The sequence below is a fragment of the Microcaecilia unicolor genome, chromosome 2 (assembly GCF_901765095.1).
Source record: "Microcaecilia unicolor chromosome 2, aMicUni1.1, whole genome shotgun sequence".
Lineage (NCBI taxonomy): Eukaryota > Metazoa > Chordata > Amphibia > Gymnophiona > Siphonopidae > Microcaecilia > Microcaecilia unicolor.
In genome coordinates, this window is record NC_044032.1 from 258,213,796 (window position 1) to 258,231,165 (window position 17,370).

Below are 17,370 nucleotides of genomic sequence, written 5' to 3' on the forward strand. Positions count from 1 at the left end.
ATAGATTACGAGCCAGTTCAACGGCACGTTTATCCTTGCCAGTCTGGTCATCCATAACGCTCATCAGACGACGTAGCACAAGGGCCCGATAATGTTGTTTGAAATTGGCTATTATACCCTGATCCATAGGTTGGATCAGAGAGGTAGTGTTTGGTGGCAGAAAGACCACCTTGACGTTAGACAGCCTGACATCATCCCTGTGTGCAGCACAATTATCACAAAGCAGCAAAATATGATGCTTTTGTGCCCGCATTCTAGTGTCTATCTTCTTTAGCCACTGCTTCCAAATTTCCCCAGTCATCCATGAATTTGCGTTAGCCTCGTGTGGCACAGGAAGTCGCTTAACTTTCTTGAAGCAACAGGGCTGTTTGCTCTTTCCAGTGACGAGGAGTTCCAACTTCTCATTCCCATCCATATTGCAGCAAAGGAGGATCATCAGTCGGTCCTTCGACGTTTTACCTCCAGTAGTTTCAGCATGTTTGAATCAAGTGTTCCATCAGGAATCGCTCGCCAGTAGAGACTGTTTTTGTCAGAATTGAAAATGTCACGAGGTGCAAACTCATTCAAGATGGTAGGAAGAACTGAAACAACCCAATTTTCAGCACCAAAGTCATCAGCGTCTTGCTTCTTACCATGCTGTTTCTTGAATTTTATGCTGTTCCTCTCCTTCCATCTTTCCAACCATCCAACAGTGGCTTTGAATTCAGTTAGTCCAAGACTTTCAGCTAGCTGGTTAGCTTTCTCCAAAAGCAGTGGACCACTGACATGAAACTGCCTGCTCCTGACTCGAGAAAACCACCGAAGAAGAGCATCTTCTACCTCCTCAGCTTTTCCCGCCCGTTTTCGTTTCCGTTGTGGATTTGTATTGTTTTACCAGTCTTCCAGAAGCTGGTCTTTCTGCTTCAAGACACGTGAAATTTGACTGGGATTGACACCATATTTTTTAGCAATAGATGCTTGACTTTTTCTATTTTTTTAAGAACTTCTATTCGTTCAGTCAGTGTTAAAGTCTTACAGTTCCGCCGCGACAATGACGACCCCCAGGTGTATGCTCTAACAACATTCTTTTGCTTATTCTGCCTGTGGGAGTTAGAGGCGATAAATTTGAAATCTCATTGGTTGTCATGTGCCAATCGGCTTCCATATTCCATGCGCGCGTTTATGCAGAGGAGCGGTCTTGAACCATACATATAAGTGAATCTTGCACTTATCAGTGGTGCGCTAAACCGAAGTTTGTCCCCATAGAAATTGATGGTGCCAAAAATGGGACTGAAGTACGGGATGCAGTTAGAGCATGCGCGTATCCGATGTGCATTTAAATGGAGTGCACTGTATACGTATGTAGTATCACATCATACCTTATACTATGAGTTTATCTTATTGGGCAGACTGGATGGACTGTACAGGTCTTCATCTGCCATCATCTACTATGTTACTATGATGATTAGTTTGAAAAATTATACTGTTAACTGTTGTGTCAAGATGACTTTATCAAGCTGGTTCATGATAGGCCAGGATTAAGGCATAGGCAAACTAGGCACATGCCTAGGGCCCGAATTTATAGGATGGACCCTCTGAAATATGTAATTCAATGGCTCCAAAGGCAGATTTTCACCCTGGCATGTCAGCATATTGCAGAAGGTGGGGGACAAGAGAGAACTAGAGCCTCCACTGTCCATAGATCTGTTCTTTCCCCTCACTAATATGCATTGTTTTTCTGTTGTCAGGAAGTCATTAAACAGCGCTTCTTATCTGCAGCTCCCACTTCTGCTGGCTTTCCTCTGCCGTAAGTCACGTATGACCCATTTTGTGGGAGCTTTAAAATGTATTTGTTTTGATGGGGTGCCGTGGTGGCAGTGAGATTTATTGATTGCCTAGGGCTCGCCAAAGGGTTGATCCTGTTCTGAACAGAGGCAAGATTTGTGCTTAATAAAGCAATATTAATTTGGCAAAAGGTTTGCTTCTTAAGATGCAGGATCCTTAAGGCAAACAAAAAAAAAAAAACAACAACCCTGTTCCAAAGCTGTCTACAGATGACATCTTTTGGCCAGGGGAAGAACTCTGGAAGAGACAAAACAGAAAGGGCTGAATAATTAGCATTTTGCGATTTTGTGAGCAATAAGGTAGGTGCTCTAGTAGCCAGGTTGGTTAGGAATAAGGTTAAGGGCACATCTGGAGATATCATCTGGGATCCTGAATTATCAGTGAAACTTTTAAGAATCACTTTGCTGAGACATACTCTTACCTGTATCCTCCCCCTCCACTGCCAGTTCAGGACTCCATTCCTTTTATCTTGCTGCATCATATGCCTGGAATAGACTTCCTTTGTCAGTACATCAAGCTCTGTCTATTGCTGTATTCAACTCTATGCTAAAAGCCCACATTTTTGAGGTTGCTTTTAACGCCTAACTCCTATTCACCTGTTCAGTAACCATGTCTGTTTTAATCATTTCCACAATAAATAAATAACCCTTTATTTGTCCATCTCAAATAAACTGTAAGCCATTGAGCAAAGGCCATTTCATATGTGTTTTATGTACAGAACTGTGTACATCAGTAGTGCTATAGAAATAATTAGTAGTAATAATAATAATAATATAAGGGAGATGGGATAGACTAGAAGAGGATGTAGGTACACAGGAGCACATTCTCAGGTGCTGCAAGATCCCATTTCATTAAGGGAGATGCAGGAAGCAGTTGAAGCTATAAAGCTATGGAAAATGAGCAGGTCCTGATGGGTAACCTATTTCAAATTTTTAAAAATTGAAGTGGAGGAGTAGCCTAGTAGTTAGAGCACCAGGCTGACAACCAAGGTATTCAGATTCAAATTTCACTGCTGTTCCTTGTGATTTTGGGCAAGTCACTTAACTTTGTTGTCTCGGGTACAATTTAGATTATAAATCCTCTGGAGACAGGGAAACATCTAGAGTACCTGAATGTAACTCACCTTAGTCACCTAGAGCTGCTACTGAAAAGGCATGAGCTAAATACAAATAAATTTGGGTCAGATGCCGCTAGATGTTTTCAGCTCCCTCAGTATAGCTCAGATGAACCCAGGGTAGCATTTATATACTACTGTTGCCCTGATATGTGATGGACTGCATATCATCCTATTTCCTTAACATTGATGAAAAAAATTCTGGCAAAGGTACTGCAGTGTCAGTCGATAACACTGTTGTCAGAGTTGCTTCACTCTGATTAGTCAGGCTTTAAGAGGTCTTCCTGCATACATAATTCTCCTTTTTAATATTATCTATCTATTACGCGCCAAACAGGATTATTATATCCAACTGACCAACTCTCTTGGCTCTAACCCTCGACTTCTCTTCACCACATTGAACTCTCTCCTCAAGGTGCCCCCTCCCCCAACTCCCCCTTCATTATCTCCTCAGACCCTTGCTGAATTCTTTCACAACAAGGTTCAAAAGATAAACCTTGAATTCTCTACCTCGCCACCTCTCCCTCCACTAGTCCGTTCCCCTCTCTCTCCTTCCCCTCATTCCTTTTCCTCCTTTCCTGAAGTTACTTTAGAGGAAACTACACTTCTCCTTTCTTCCTCAAAATGTACCACCTGTTCCTCTGATCCCATTCCCACCCACCTTCTTAATGCCATCTCACCTGCTCTTATTCCTTTTATCTGTCACATTCTCAACCTTTCACTTTCCACTGCAACTGTCCCTACTGCCTTTAAACATGCTGTGGTCACACCTCTCCTTAAGAAGCCATCACTCGACCCTACTTGTCCCTCTAATTACCGACCCATCTCCCTCCTCCCTGTTCTCTCCAAATTACTTGAGCGTGCTGTTCACCGCCGCTGCCTTGATTTTCTCTCCTCACATGCTATTCTTGACCCACTACAATCTGGTTTTCGCCCTCTCCACTCAACCGAAACTGCGCTTACTAAAGTCTCCAATGACCTATTACTGGCTAAATCCAGAGGTCTCTATTCCATCCTCATTCTTCTTGATCTTTCCGCTGCTTTTGACACTGTCGATCACAGCATACTCCTCGATACCCTGTCCTCACTTGGATTCCAGGGCTCTGTCCTTTCCTGGTTCTCTTCCTACCTCTCCCTCCGCACCTTCAGTGTTCACTCTGGTGGATCCTCTTCTACTTCTATCCCTCTGCCTGTCGGCGTACCTCAGGGTTCTGTTCTTGGTCCCCTCCTCTTTTCTATCTACACTTCTTCCCTTGGTTCATTAATCTCATCCCATGGCTTTTCCTACCATCTCTATGCTGATGACTCCCAAATCTACCTTTCTACCCCTGATATCTCACCTTGCATCCAAACCAAAGTTTCAGCGTGCTTGTCTGACATTGCTGTCTGGATGTCTCAACGCCACCTGAAATTAAACATGACCAAAACCGAGCTTCTCATTTTCCCCCCCAAACCCACCTCCCCCCTCCCCCCGTTTTCTATTTCTGTTGATGGCTCTCTCATTCTCCCTGTCTCCTCAGCTCGAAACCTTGGGGTCATCTTTGACTCTTCTCTCTCCTTCTCTGCTCATATCCAGCAGATCGCCAAGACCTGTCGTTTATTTCTTTACAACATCCGTAAAATCCGCCCCTTTCTTTCCGAGCACTCTACCAAAACCCTCATCCACACCCTTGTCACCTCTCGTTTAGACTACTGCAATCTGCTTCTTGCTGGCCTCCCACTTAGTCACCTCTCCCCTCTCCAATCGCTTCAAAACTCTGCTGCCCGTCTTGTCTTCTGCCAGGGTCACTTTACTCGTACTACCCCTCTCCTCAAGTCGCTTCACTGGCTCCATATCTGTTTTCGCATCCTGTTCAAACTTCTTCTACTAACCTATAAATGTATTCACTCTGCTGCTCCCCAGTATCTCTCCACACTCGTCCTTCCCTACACCCGTTCCCTCCGCTCCATGGATAAATCCTTCTTATCTGTTCCCTTCTCCACTACTGCCAACTCCAGACTTCGCGCCTTCTGTCTCGCTGCACTCTACGCCTGGAATAAACTTCCTGAGCCCCTACGTCTTGCCCCATCCTTGGCCACCTTTAAATCTAGACTGAAAGCCCACCTCTTTAACATTGCTTTTGACTCGTAACCACTTGTAACCACTCGCCTCCACCTACCCTCCTCTCCTCCTTCCTGTACACATTAATTGATTTGTTTGCTTTATTTTTTGTCTACTAGATTGTAAGCTCTTTGAGCAGGGACTGTATTTCTTCTGTGTTTGTGCAGCGCTGCATACGCCTTGTAGCGCTATAGAAATGCTAAATAGTAGTAGTAGTAGTGACCAACTACAGCTTTGTTGTGGCTGCTTATATCACAGTGCAGATAAGGTCTGTGATAGGCTTTAATGCCTTCTCCTAGTCAGGGTTCTCAAGATGTAAGTTCCCAGATCCTTTATATATTGGATTCAGGCTCTATTCTTCCCTGCAGATTGGTCTAATGGGCATCATTACTTTTCTTTCCCATGAGGCAAAGAACAAGGCATGGTTGTCCGTTATCCTCCTGTTTTGTATGATCTTGCCATTGAATCACTCAGGTCATGTGACAATTTCCAGCTCTCTCCGGGTTCAGTTACAGAGGGCTGAACACAAAATTTTGCTATACATAGATATCACGCTGCCACCCACCCAATAGCGTGGGCCGAGTAACCATGTAGATCTCTCTCCTTCCTAGTTGGATCACCCAGCAAAAGTGGCTGGTCTCTGATCCTTTTATCAACGTTCAAAGCAACTGCAAAAGTTCCAAAACAAAGTGTAGTAATGCAAGGCTAAAGATCAGACCACAATCCCTTTGTAGTCCCTTGGTAATAGTCCAAACCAAGGTTAGTCTCTTAGTAATAATCCACAGCAGAGATAATAGTCCAAAGCAAAGAGAAGTCTGCGATCATTTTGCCAAAATCCACCAACAGGCCATCAACAATTCCTTCCTGAAACCAGGTCTTTTTATCTTCAGCAAGGGGAGAGAATCATCTCCCAACACCTTTAAGTTCACCAGCCATGGGATTTTGAATTGACTCTCCCCTTTTGGTTATGCTGAATTAGTGACCGCCCTGCAGTCCACCCTGACTGGTCCCGCAAGTCTGATGGAGAAAACATTTCCCACCGCCCTTGAGGTTTAACAGGGGCCTCTCCCTCCTACCACCCCTTTAGCAAGGAATGTCCACACCTTTACTTGCCTATGTAAATCCTATGTTAATGAGCCTTTACTTCAATCACTGAATGCGTGCCTTAAGCTTTCAGCGCTCAGGGAATTATCCTCCCCCCACCCCCGTCACCTCCCACGTAGTCTTCCCTGCTAAGCTACTTCCTCTCACACAGTGGTCCCAGGTCTACCCTGACTGTATGAGTGGGTCGTGGGGACTAACTTCAAATCCAGTTGGTTACCCGCTAAGGTCTGGGTGTAATACCTCTTGGGGCAGGGTTCCTTCTCTCCCCATGATGTGCCTCCCCCCCTCCCAAAAAAATACCACACACACACAGAGTAGATAACTTGCTAATTTATCTTCCTTAACATCCGTACCAGACCAGTCCAGAACCTGTGGGTTATGTCCATCAACCAGTGGATGGAGACAGAAAAACAAAGCAGTTCTGTGTGATTTGCCCTATAAGGGCACCATGTAGGCACAGGAACTCAGAATTTCTCTGTTTACAGTAGATGGTGACAGTACACCATCCAGGCGCTGGACTGGATAAGCGACATATGTTCCTTAAGCAGTTTTCATGTTGGTTATATTGAACTCAACTTTTTTTTCAACTTTATAGAGAGAGACTTAGGTAATATTTGGAGGAGTCCAAGTACCTTTCCTCTGATTCTCCTTTGTTCCCCAGGAAAGGTTTCTCTTGAGGTTCAGGTGCATCTGAAGAATGGAGAAGTGTGAGCGTTAGGCTAGCTCCTGGATTTGATAGATTTTTGTTCCAGTTGAGCATGGGGGGAGGGGGAGGAAAAGCTCCTCATTTACAGTTCTGGAATGTCTACAGCTGAGGAGATTTCAGCTCCTGCGGGGAGTACTTGGAGAAGTATGAGTCTCTTTCCCTCACCACCACCACCACATACCTTCAGTAATCATAAGTATATGTACTTGTTTCTTACTTGTGTGGGGCAGCTGTCTGTCGTGATGGTGTTCATAAGGCCTGACTTCATTTGATTATACCTTGTAACCATGCAGGCAAGCTGACTGTGAGCCAGGTGAAAAAGCCTTTGGGGTTGTTACACATATCCTGAAGGAGAAGCCAAGTCGTTCCTCCCAGTTTGGAAAGACCAGAAAGCAGTTTTTATTTGCAGAGGCTCCTTCTGATATTGAATGCAGATTTTCCCACGATGAGCCTTATTTAACAATTAACAAATGATTTCTTTATTCTTTGTTATGGATCCTATACTGTTTATTGTAAGCCACATTGAACTCAAACTTGTTTGGGATGATGTGGGATATAAATGTCATAAATAAAGCTATAAATGGAGTTCTACGATGGTCTCTCTCTCCTCTGACCTTTCCTCCTTTTAGCATAGCATCGGCACCTGTTTTAGCTCATTCCCCACCAAATTCAGGTACAGTCTCAGGTGCTGTGTCAAACTGAGGTACTGGAGATTCAGGCACAGTGGTGAATTTTCCACCTTGTTTTCATTGCAAGCTGAAATGCAAAAGTATCAGCCATGGAGATCTTGTTTTTTGGCATTTCTCTAATCAGCTACTTGGCTCTCAGCAATAGCTGAGCCACGACTTGGTTATTCTCAGGAATTGGCTTCTGACACTGCTGCACAGAGCTTTTCTTTAGTAAAGCTTGGAGTCTGGACTCTGGAGTGAGAAGCACTGAACGGGTAAGGCCTGGAGTTTTGAAGGTAATTTTCACAGTAGTGTCTGACTGTTGTAAATGAAGTTGGGTCTCCTTGAATGAAAAGCTTGCTGCTGTTGTTTTCAGTACAAGGGGCTGTTTGGTTGGTGAGCCAGAGATGCTGCTTAGTTTTACTGTGTGTTGCCAGCTATCTGCTCTTTGAGGTAGCGTTTCTGAGGTATAGACAAACCAACGCATTCACTGGCTGCCCTCACCAATTGCGGTTCCCTCTCCAGTACTCCAATTCTCTTTAGACTACAATTTCCTTATAACAGACTGTGGAACATTTACAACAGAGTTTATAGACTGGCTACAAGTGATGAAAGGCTTTCAGTATAATTATTCCCCCCCCCCCCCCCTGAAAAAGGCAAGAGAATGGCAACTATGCCTTTGTTTCAAATTACCTTTTCATTTCACAATTCCTCTGTCTTTGTCACCTTGCAGTTGTAGGTCCAGGTGCCTCCTTGAAAGTACTCTAAGATGAAATTCTAACAGGTGTTTAGAAACAGGGGGTTTCACAACTCACAGCTTCAGAGAATACATGTGTGTCTCAGAGTCAAGAAAATATGCAAATGTTCAATATGGTTCTCTCGGTTGGATCTCTGTTTCCATAGAGCAGAGCTGGCTAAGGTTGTAGAATTCTTAGTAGTAATTGATTGCCAATCTTCCTTCCTTCCTAGGAGCTCCTGGTCTACTTTACAGGTGTTACTCCCTCTGTGGTTGAGTTTTTGTACTTGGGTGCAGGCCCTACTTACTGCTTTCTGATATTTCTCCACTTTTCCTTGTTGGAGCTGGGATGGTGTCAGAGGTGAAAGGCAGTGGGAGTCGTTCTGTGTGGCAGATACCTTAATCCTGTGGGATTTTTGCTCCCTTTTTCTAATGCTACAACTGCAGTTAATCAGGATGCAGTTGGTTCTGGAGTTGCAAGCCAGGAAGATTCTGACTTGCTATCCTGTAAACAGCCTCTACTTCAGAACTCCTCTCCCCTGCAACTCCTGCCCTGCTGCTCCTCTGCAGCTGCTACCTGATGTATTTTACAGGGATGGAAGTCCTCCACATATAAGAACTACAAACCAGAAATTCGGTAGTGGAGAACCTCCTTTTTCCTTCCAGGATGAGGCTTTTTCCACTCCAGCTCTCTTCCAGGTTCTCTACAGCCTGTCAAATAGTTTCTCCATCCCTAGTAAGGGTCTTCTCCCCATCAGCCTCCTTTCTACCCAACCTTTGAGATGGGTCATGATAGGAGTAGGAAAACAGATATAATTCCAGATAAGAACATAAGCGTTGCCATACTGGGACAGATTGAAGGTATATCAAGCCCAGTATCCTGTTTCCAACAGTAGCCAATCCAGGTCGCAAGTACCTGAGAAAATCCATGGCTTATTTCTAGGATAAGCAGCATAAAATCTGTTTTACTTTTTTGGGATCTTGCCAAGGCTGACTTAGTAATGGCTTATGGGCTTTTCTTTTATGAAATTAGCCAAACTTTTTTTTTAAACCCTGCTAAGCTAAGTGCTTTTTCCACATTCTCTGGCAACAAACTCCGTAGTTTGATTACACATTGAGTGAAGAAATATTTTCTTTGATTTGTTTTTAAATTTACTATTTAGTAGCTTCATTGTATGCCCTCTAGTCCTTATATTTTTGGAAAGAATAAACAAGTGATTCACGTCTACCCTTTCCACTCCACTTAGTATTTTGTTGACCTCTTATCATATCTCCCTGAGCCGTCTCTTCTCCCAGCCTTCCTTAGTTTTTCCTGAAAATTCTCCATGTTCTCTGGGGGGGTTTTCTTGTTTTGGATAGTTTTGAGTACTAACTTCTTTGCTTTTACCATTTGACTGCCTCCTTAGAGAACCATATTAATTTCTTTTCCCCCTTCTCTTTGTTAACCAGCATTACACAGATGTGTTGCCTTTTTAGTGTTCCCTTTTATTAATGATCAGCTCTCAGATTCTTGATAGGGCCTCCTCAACATTTACACTTCTCCTCTTCAAGTTGACCCTCCTGAAATCTAGGTCCTAGTTTGCGGTTCATTTTGGGACAGAATGTAATATTGATTAACCCTCCCAGTATAGCAGTCACTAGATCTTATAGTTTCCTTTTCCACTTCATTTTGTCAGTACTAGACCCAGCATGACCTCATCTTGAGAGGACTCTTCCACCAGTTGCCTGAACAGTGCTCCTTGTGGAGCATCCAGGATTTCACAACTAATTTATTTTTTGTTACATTTGTACCCCGCACTTTCTCACTCATGGCAGGCTCAATGCGGCTTACATAGGGCAATGAGGGTTAAGTGACTTGCCTAGAGTCACAAGGAGCTGCCTGTGCCTGAGGTGGGAATCGAACTCAGTTCCTCAGTTCCCCAGGACCAAAGTCCACCACCCTAACCACTAGGCCACTCCTCCACCCTAATAGGTGCTGAAAGCTGATGGGCTCCAGTCCATCTCCAGTAGACTGGTCACCTGCAAGCCCGACCTTCCCTTCCCTTCCCATGCCATTCTGGTGATCCTTCAAGTCTGAATACTTCTTTTACCCTGTGTTGGTCATCTGTAGAGTATGCCCATGTAAGAATTTTTATAATACTTTTCCAGGGTAACCCACAATAATTCTGCTTCTTTCTTTTAAAGCAGTAGCTGCTCTTTTGTTCAAAGTATAAAAAGCTATTCTTTCTCCCACTCTTCTCTGTTCTGTATCTTCTGATGAAAACATAATCGGGGACACATCTCAGGCCTGGTTTCCATTATAACAATACTTAGCACAACCATATCCAGGTCTGCCTCTGATGTGATGGCCATCAGACCTGTGAATGTGTTAAGACTTTGAGAGTGTTTTTGCCCGACTCTCCGAATTGATGCTTCATTGATCCCTTTCTTTATTACCTTTTTATTCTCTCTTTATTTTTCTGTTATCTACAGAAGCAGCTCTCTCTTCCCTACTTTTTATTGCTGTCTCATGTTTATTCACTGATTTATGTTGGCCTTTTTATCTATGCAAGGCTTGCTTTAACTGTTTTTTGCTTACTGGGAGACAGGACAGCAATTTGTATCTCCTTTTTGTTTAAGTCATATTTAAGAAATGACTGATGAGACCCATAGCTTTTGTGGACAGATGCAAATCATTATTTGTTCTCAACCCCGTCCTGAGAACACACCCAGCCAATCTCAGGTTTTTAGGATCTCCACAACAAACAGGTATGAGAGTTTTGCATACGTTGGCAATGGTGCATGGAGATTAGTGTTATGCATATTAATTGTGGATATCCTGAAAATCTGACTGGCTGGATGTATCCCGAAGACTGAGTGAAGAACCATTTTCCCTGCACCTGTCGTTTCAACCATGATTATAATGATAGTTCCTGCTGTACAGATTTGACTCTATCCAATAGCTCTTTGCAATTTCTGAATTTTTTCAGAATTTTATTGATTTGCCAGGTCATTTGTTACTCAATGTGTGAAGTCCAGTGCACCTCCTCACATTTCTATGGCTAACCTTTTGACTTTGTCTATCCTTACAAGTTGTCTATCCTAAGATCAGTCCTTCTTTTTGGGGGGTTTTTGTGTTAATAGTACTGTCTAGAATAATGGGATCTCCTGAGAAGACTCGCTGACAGGTATTGCATCACATGATTCCCTTTGAGGCTACAGTTAGGGATGCTTCTTAAAAGCAACTTAGAGACCTATGTATAGAGGGAAACTCATTCTTTCAGTACTATGATGTGATCTTCACTGAGCATCTTCAGGATTAGAGAGAGGGTTGTAAATTGTTGCCTTTAGGGTTCTGGCAGCCAAGTTCAGCCTTTGCAGGAAGAGTGTGATGTGGTCATGTCGCTCACAGTTGTACTGCATTCTGAATTAATTTGAACTGATACAAGTTGTTTGTGATTTGAACCCTAGAGGGCCCTTTAGTACTCTGACCCTGATGTTATTGTGGTGCAGAGCCCTCTGATCACATTTGCCTTCTCAATGTATTGAGATATTGTAGTTGCTGCAAGTGATATAAAACAGTTTTTAGTAGTAGTAGGTTTTTTTTTTTAAGTTGTCTGAACTTGTAGGATTAGTGTAAAAAAAAACAAATCCAGCAATACCCCAAAGTGACTGACCTATGGTTTTAGGGGGTATCCATAATTTCCAAAAGGTATGTTGGGCACCTGATCACTTGTGTTTAGAAACCCACAGGTTTCAGAGCTTTTTTTTTTTTTTTAGTATGTTGTCCTTGTCATTCCTTATTTTTTCTGACTCTGGCCAAGAGACAGTTTGCATCATCTCATTCGTACAAAAAGCAAGAGATTGTCTTATCAAAATGATGGAACTATTTCAGTGGAGTTTTAGTTTGTGGGAACAGGGTGGGGATCGGAACATGCTTTGTCCCTGTGCCATTCTCTACTCTGGTCATATTGTATTCATACTTATAATGCAGATCAAAGATACCTTCTTTGCTAAATTTTCTGGAGCTGTAAGTTTGTTTTTTTTTGTTTTGTCCAGCCCCAATTATTCCTTCCATCTAATACAATATTTTGGTTGTTTGCTGTCACATGGTGTTAATTCTAAGACAAGTGTGTTTCTTTGGGTTTGACATGCGAGACTCTACATAGATGAGTTTTTGAATATCCATGTATAACTTCTGTCTGCTGTTCATGAATGCCAGCTTATTGCCAAGAAAAGTCAAGTTTTATTCTTATATATTGCTAATATCCCCATAGCGGGTTCAGTGCATTTTGCAGTACTTAGCATGTTTAAAGTAGTATATTTTATTTTGAGAAGTGGCTTGCGGTAGGTTCTCAGACTTGCTCATTTGAAATAGGCAATAAACAGAGAGCAGTGTTTTGCAATGGGCATTTTTACAGTGGATATTTTTACAGGAGACATAGTAACAATTGGGATTGGGTGTTACCCTGGATGTTGTGGGAGTGTTCATTAGAATTGTGCAGCTGGTGTTTTGTGTCAGGGTCTTGGGAAGAAGAAAGTTTTCAACCATTTCCTGAATTGTTGGTAGCTGTGTTCCAATCTTAGGACTGTTGGTAGAGAGTTCCATAGGGAGGTTTCTAGTACTGAGAATAGTAAGTTGAATGTTTTCTGGAACCAAAACTCTTTGAATGAGGGTGTGGACAAGGTGAGGTGTTGTTGAAGTCGGTCTGATTGGACGATCTGTAGTTAGGACGTGGTCCCATAGAGGATTTGGAAGAATAGGCAAGCAGCTTTGTATTTGATTCGTTTGGATATTGGGAGCCAGTGCAGCTTTGCAAGGTATCCGGATACACTGTTGTATTTGTTTAGTCTGAAGATCAGTCTGGCAGGCATGTTCTGAATGAGTTGCAGTTTAGATGTTTTTTCAGTGAGCCTAGAAATATAGCATTGCAGTAATCTAGGTGTGTCATGATTGGTGTTTAGACTAGTAATGCAAGGTGTTCATGTCAAAGTATGAGCTCACCAACCATAGTTGTCTCGTTTGAAGAGGGAGTTTTTCCATATCTTGTTGATGTGGGTTTCGAAGTTGTGATGAATCAATGGTGACGCCCAGTACTTTGATTCGGATTCGATCGTGAATATTTTGTTAATCAGGCAGTTAGCGTTAGAGTAGATAGAACATCTAATCCTTTGTTCCTAAACCACAGGATCTTTGTTTTCTGTGTATTTAGCTTTAACATGTTCGTTGATACCCAGTTTTATATTGTGTTCATTCCTGATGTAACAGAGGCAACTGGATCGTTGGATGTTAGAGGAACAGGTAAAAATAGTAGAATGTCGTCGGCATAGGAGAGTAAGATTCACCTAGGCCGAGTTGTACAGAACCCGTGGAAGACATGAAGAAGTTAAGTAGAATTGTGGAAAGTGGATACTGGGGGATGCTGCAGTTTTGGACCCAGAAATTTGAGAGGTTATTTTGTCTTGTTTTACTGCATAGCTCCTTTTGGTTAGAAATTCATTGAACCATTTTTGGACGGATCCGGAAATTCCTGTATGGCTCAATTGTTCTAGTAGTAGATCGTGGTCCACTGCATCGAAGGCTGCTGATATGTCAAATTGGAGTAGTATCACCTGTTCCCCTTTGCCCAGGTGTTGTTTGACATATGTGGTTAATGCCAGTAATAAGGTCTCTGTGCTGTGGGAGGGTCTGAAGCCGAATTGTATGTAATGTAGTGTCGAATGTTTTTCTAAGTAGATGGAGAGGTGCTTGCTTACATAGGTCTCCAGCATTTTAGTAAAGAGTAGCCACTGGGCGGTAGTTGGCTGTCGACAGTGTCTAATCTTGCTCCTTTCAGTAGTGGAGTGAGAATGATTCTACACTTGTCTTTCAGGAGGGTGCCTGATTTTAGCAGTTTGTTGAGTCTGAGTTTTATCCATTGTATTATTTCTTGAGGAGTGGAAGTTAGTAGGTATTTTGGGCAGTGGTCAAGTATACAGTGAGTGTGAGAGCATTTCTGAAGTAACAGTTTTGCCTCGTTGAGTGTAAGGGTCTGTCTTAATGCCTCTGCATTTGTATGTGATTGGGTCATCTAGCAAATCAGGCTTATAGACCTGTTTAACAGTGGAGAGGTTCGGGGATATTGGAATTTGTTTGGCTGTGTCTGAGTGGATTGTGGTTACCTTGTTATTGAAGAAGTCTTCGAGTTCTTGTGCAGTGGGGCAGGTGTTTTGTGAGTTTGTTGGTGTCACAATGGATGTGAGTTTCTTGATTAACGAGAATAGTTTTTTGGTGTCTTGCGCACCTTGGCCTAGTAAGCTGCTGTAGTATTTGCGTTTCAATTCTGATTTGTGTTTGTAGTGTTGGAAGGTGTGTTTCCATTTAGTTCTGTTGTCTGTTTCTTTGCTTCTCCATTGTTTCAATGGGGATCTCTTTACTGTCTTGATCTTTTTGGTAATGATAGGAGCAACATTGTCCAGGATAGCAGTTACTTTGGTGTCCCAGAAGGATTTGAATGTTTCGCTGTTTGGGGCCAGTCTTCCAGGGAGGCTTGTAACGTATTCCAGAAAGTGGTAATATCAATTTTGCCCCTGGTCTGTATTAGTTTTGAATGGTTGTGTTTTGCCAGTTTTGATGGGTATAGGTCAGTGGTAAAATCTAGTTGGAAATGATCTGATCATTAATAAATAAGCACTACCACTTCAATCTTTATGTCGAATATGGTCTCGCCATAGTCGATGACCTAAATTATGTTACAACCCAATTTATTACTCAGGAACCTTCATGCATTACCATAAGTTATTCTTCCTTACCATGTATATGAACACAATATATATCTATACCATGATCTGTTCCATGTATTTTACCATGTATGTATGCAACTTAACGCATTACCATTTGTAATTCTGTTACCCGGAAATGGCAACCACCATTACGGCAAATGTAAGCCACATTGAGCCTGCAAATTGGTGGGAAAATGTGGGATACAAATGCTACAAATAAATAAATTGAAATGAGCTAATCATGTTTGAGGGGTATGCGGTAAGAAAGTCTAAGGTAGGACCATGTTCATGGGTACTGCCATTTTGGTAGAGAGTTAGTTCACTGGCTTTCATGTATGATTTGAAGTTGTGAACATTACCATCATTGTCGTTGTCTAAGTGTAGGTTTAAGTCTCCTAAGATGATTATTCTGGAGAATTGTGATAAGGTGGATTCAATAGTTTCTAATAGTATGGTCTCTGCTGTAGCCCATGGTCCAGGGGGGTGGTACTTGAGTTGGCCTATCTGATTGGGTCCTATGGAATCGTCCGTAAATGTACTTAGCATATATTCTAATTCCGGTAGCATCCACGAACTCACGATGGAGGCTTGGAAAAAGTTTTTAGTAAGTATGGCTAGTCTTCCCCTTCTTTCTGTGTGTTGAAGTAAGTCATATCCTGATGGGCATAAGTGTGGTGAGATTGGGCTGTCAACCTCAGTAAGCCATGTCTCGGAGATGGACAGGAAACCTATATCAGTTGATTCCAGGAGGTCTCTTAGAATTAAGACTTTATTCCTGACCAATCTGGCATTTACATATATGGCTGGCACAGGGATAGGGGTGCCTTTAGGGATTGTGGCAGTGCCATTTCTAGCAAGCATTTTGAGATTGCGTAATCCGGGTTGATAAGAGCCTTTTGATGGATGGGGTGTAGTGGGGTGAGAGAGAACTCATTTGCTCATTATTTTAACAAATAATTTACAAGACTTATACAGAAGTTATTGAAGCAATGCATCTTTGAAATTTAAAAGTGGCATCATCATTTCCTAGGCTTGTGCTCTTGATACTCTTTCATTCACTCATTTCTGTGTAGTATTTAGTCTGCACACTTGATTCACAAACGCACAAGAATGTAATAGTTGCCCTACTGGGTCAGACCTAGGGCACAACTAACCCAGTAACCTGTTTCTAACATATGCCACTCCAGATTACATGTACCAAGTGTCAGTTTTTTTGGGGGGAAGAGAGAGAATATAAATTCTTTGGGCTTCTAGATAAATCAGAACCAGCCTCTACCAAAGTTCTGTTGCTTTGAGCCTACATTGTTACTTCCATTTTAGCACCCCCACCCCATCTAGGTTATCAAGGTCTTGGTCAGATACCTAGAGACTGTGGGTCTCCAGAGCTTGTATGCAACTGCACCCTGTTTATGATCACTATGTATTGTATTGTATTGTAACATTTATAACCCGTGCTTTCCTACTTGTTAGCAGGCTCAATGCGGCTTACAATAAAACAAAATTTACAAGATAGCACAAAATGGATAAAATATTTAAATATAGTATATAAAGAGGTGGACTAAGAAAGGATAAGGGAGGAAGGTGGAAGAGGTAGGGAACGGAAGAGGGAGGAAGGTGGAAGAGGTAGGGAACGGAAGAGGGTGTAAGTTGGGTAAAGTATTGTGAATAAGAAAGAATGTATAATAATGGTTCAGAGAGGGATGAATTCAAAAAGGAAACAGCATATTTAAGTTCTGCCAAGTAGTCAGATCCAGGTATCGCAGATGGATTTCTAATTTAAGTCAAGTCATATGTGTAGGCTTGCTTGAAAAGGTGAGTTTTAAGTAGCTTCCGGAAGGGTAGATGGTTATTGACTATACAAATCGATCTTGGTAGGATGTTCCAGAGCTTGCTGCCTATAACGGAGAAATTGGATGCATAATATGTTTTGTATTTGATTCCTTTACAGTTGGGAAGGTGTAAGTTTAGATAAGTTCGAGAAGATCTAGAGCAATTCCTGGTAGGAAGGTCAATCAGATTGTACATGTAGCATGTGGTGGTGTGTGATATCCTTCACAGCTCTGGTTAGAAGTTCCTGCTATCTTCACAACATCCCAAGCCCTGGCCAGCCTGGTAAGGCACAGAAGCCAAGCTCACCAATGAAACCAGTGCACTGTCTTATTGCTACACCACAGATCGGCCTTCAAAGATGGAACTGTCACACTTGCTTCCCTCCCTGTGGGGATGACATCAGACTCATGGATTATTTGAACATCGTATTGTTGTAACTTTTTCTTCCATATTGTGCTTGGTTTTCATCTACTCTGCTCATCCCTTTTTTTTTTCTCCTACATGTAGCCCAACTTCCTCAAACTAGACCCCCAAGCTTAAATCAGA

General features: G+C 42.4%; 1 protein-coding gene across 2 annotated transcripts in view; it reads left to right on the forward strand.

Annotated features, from left to right (window-relative positions):
- Positions 1-17,370, forward strand: part of SLC35A2 (solute carrier family 35 member A2) — a 133,800-nt gene that overhangs the window by 80,937 nt on the left and 35,493 nt on the right. The gene's annotated exons all lie outside the window — the stretch shown is intronic.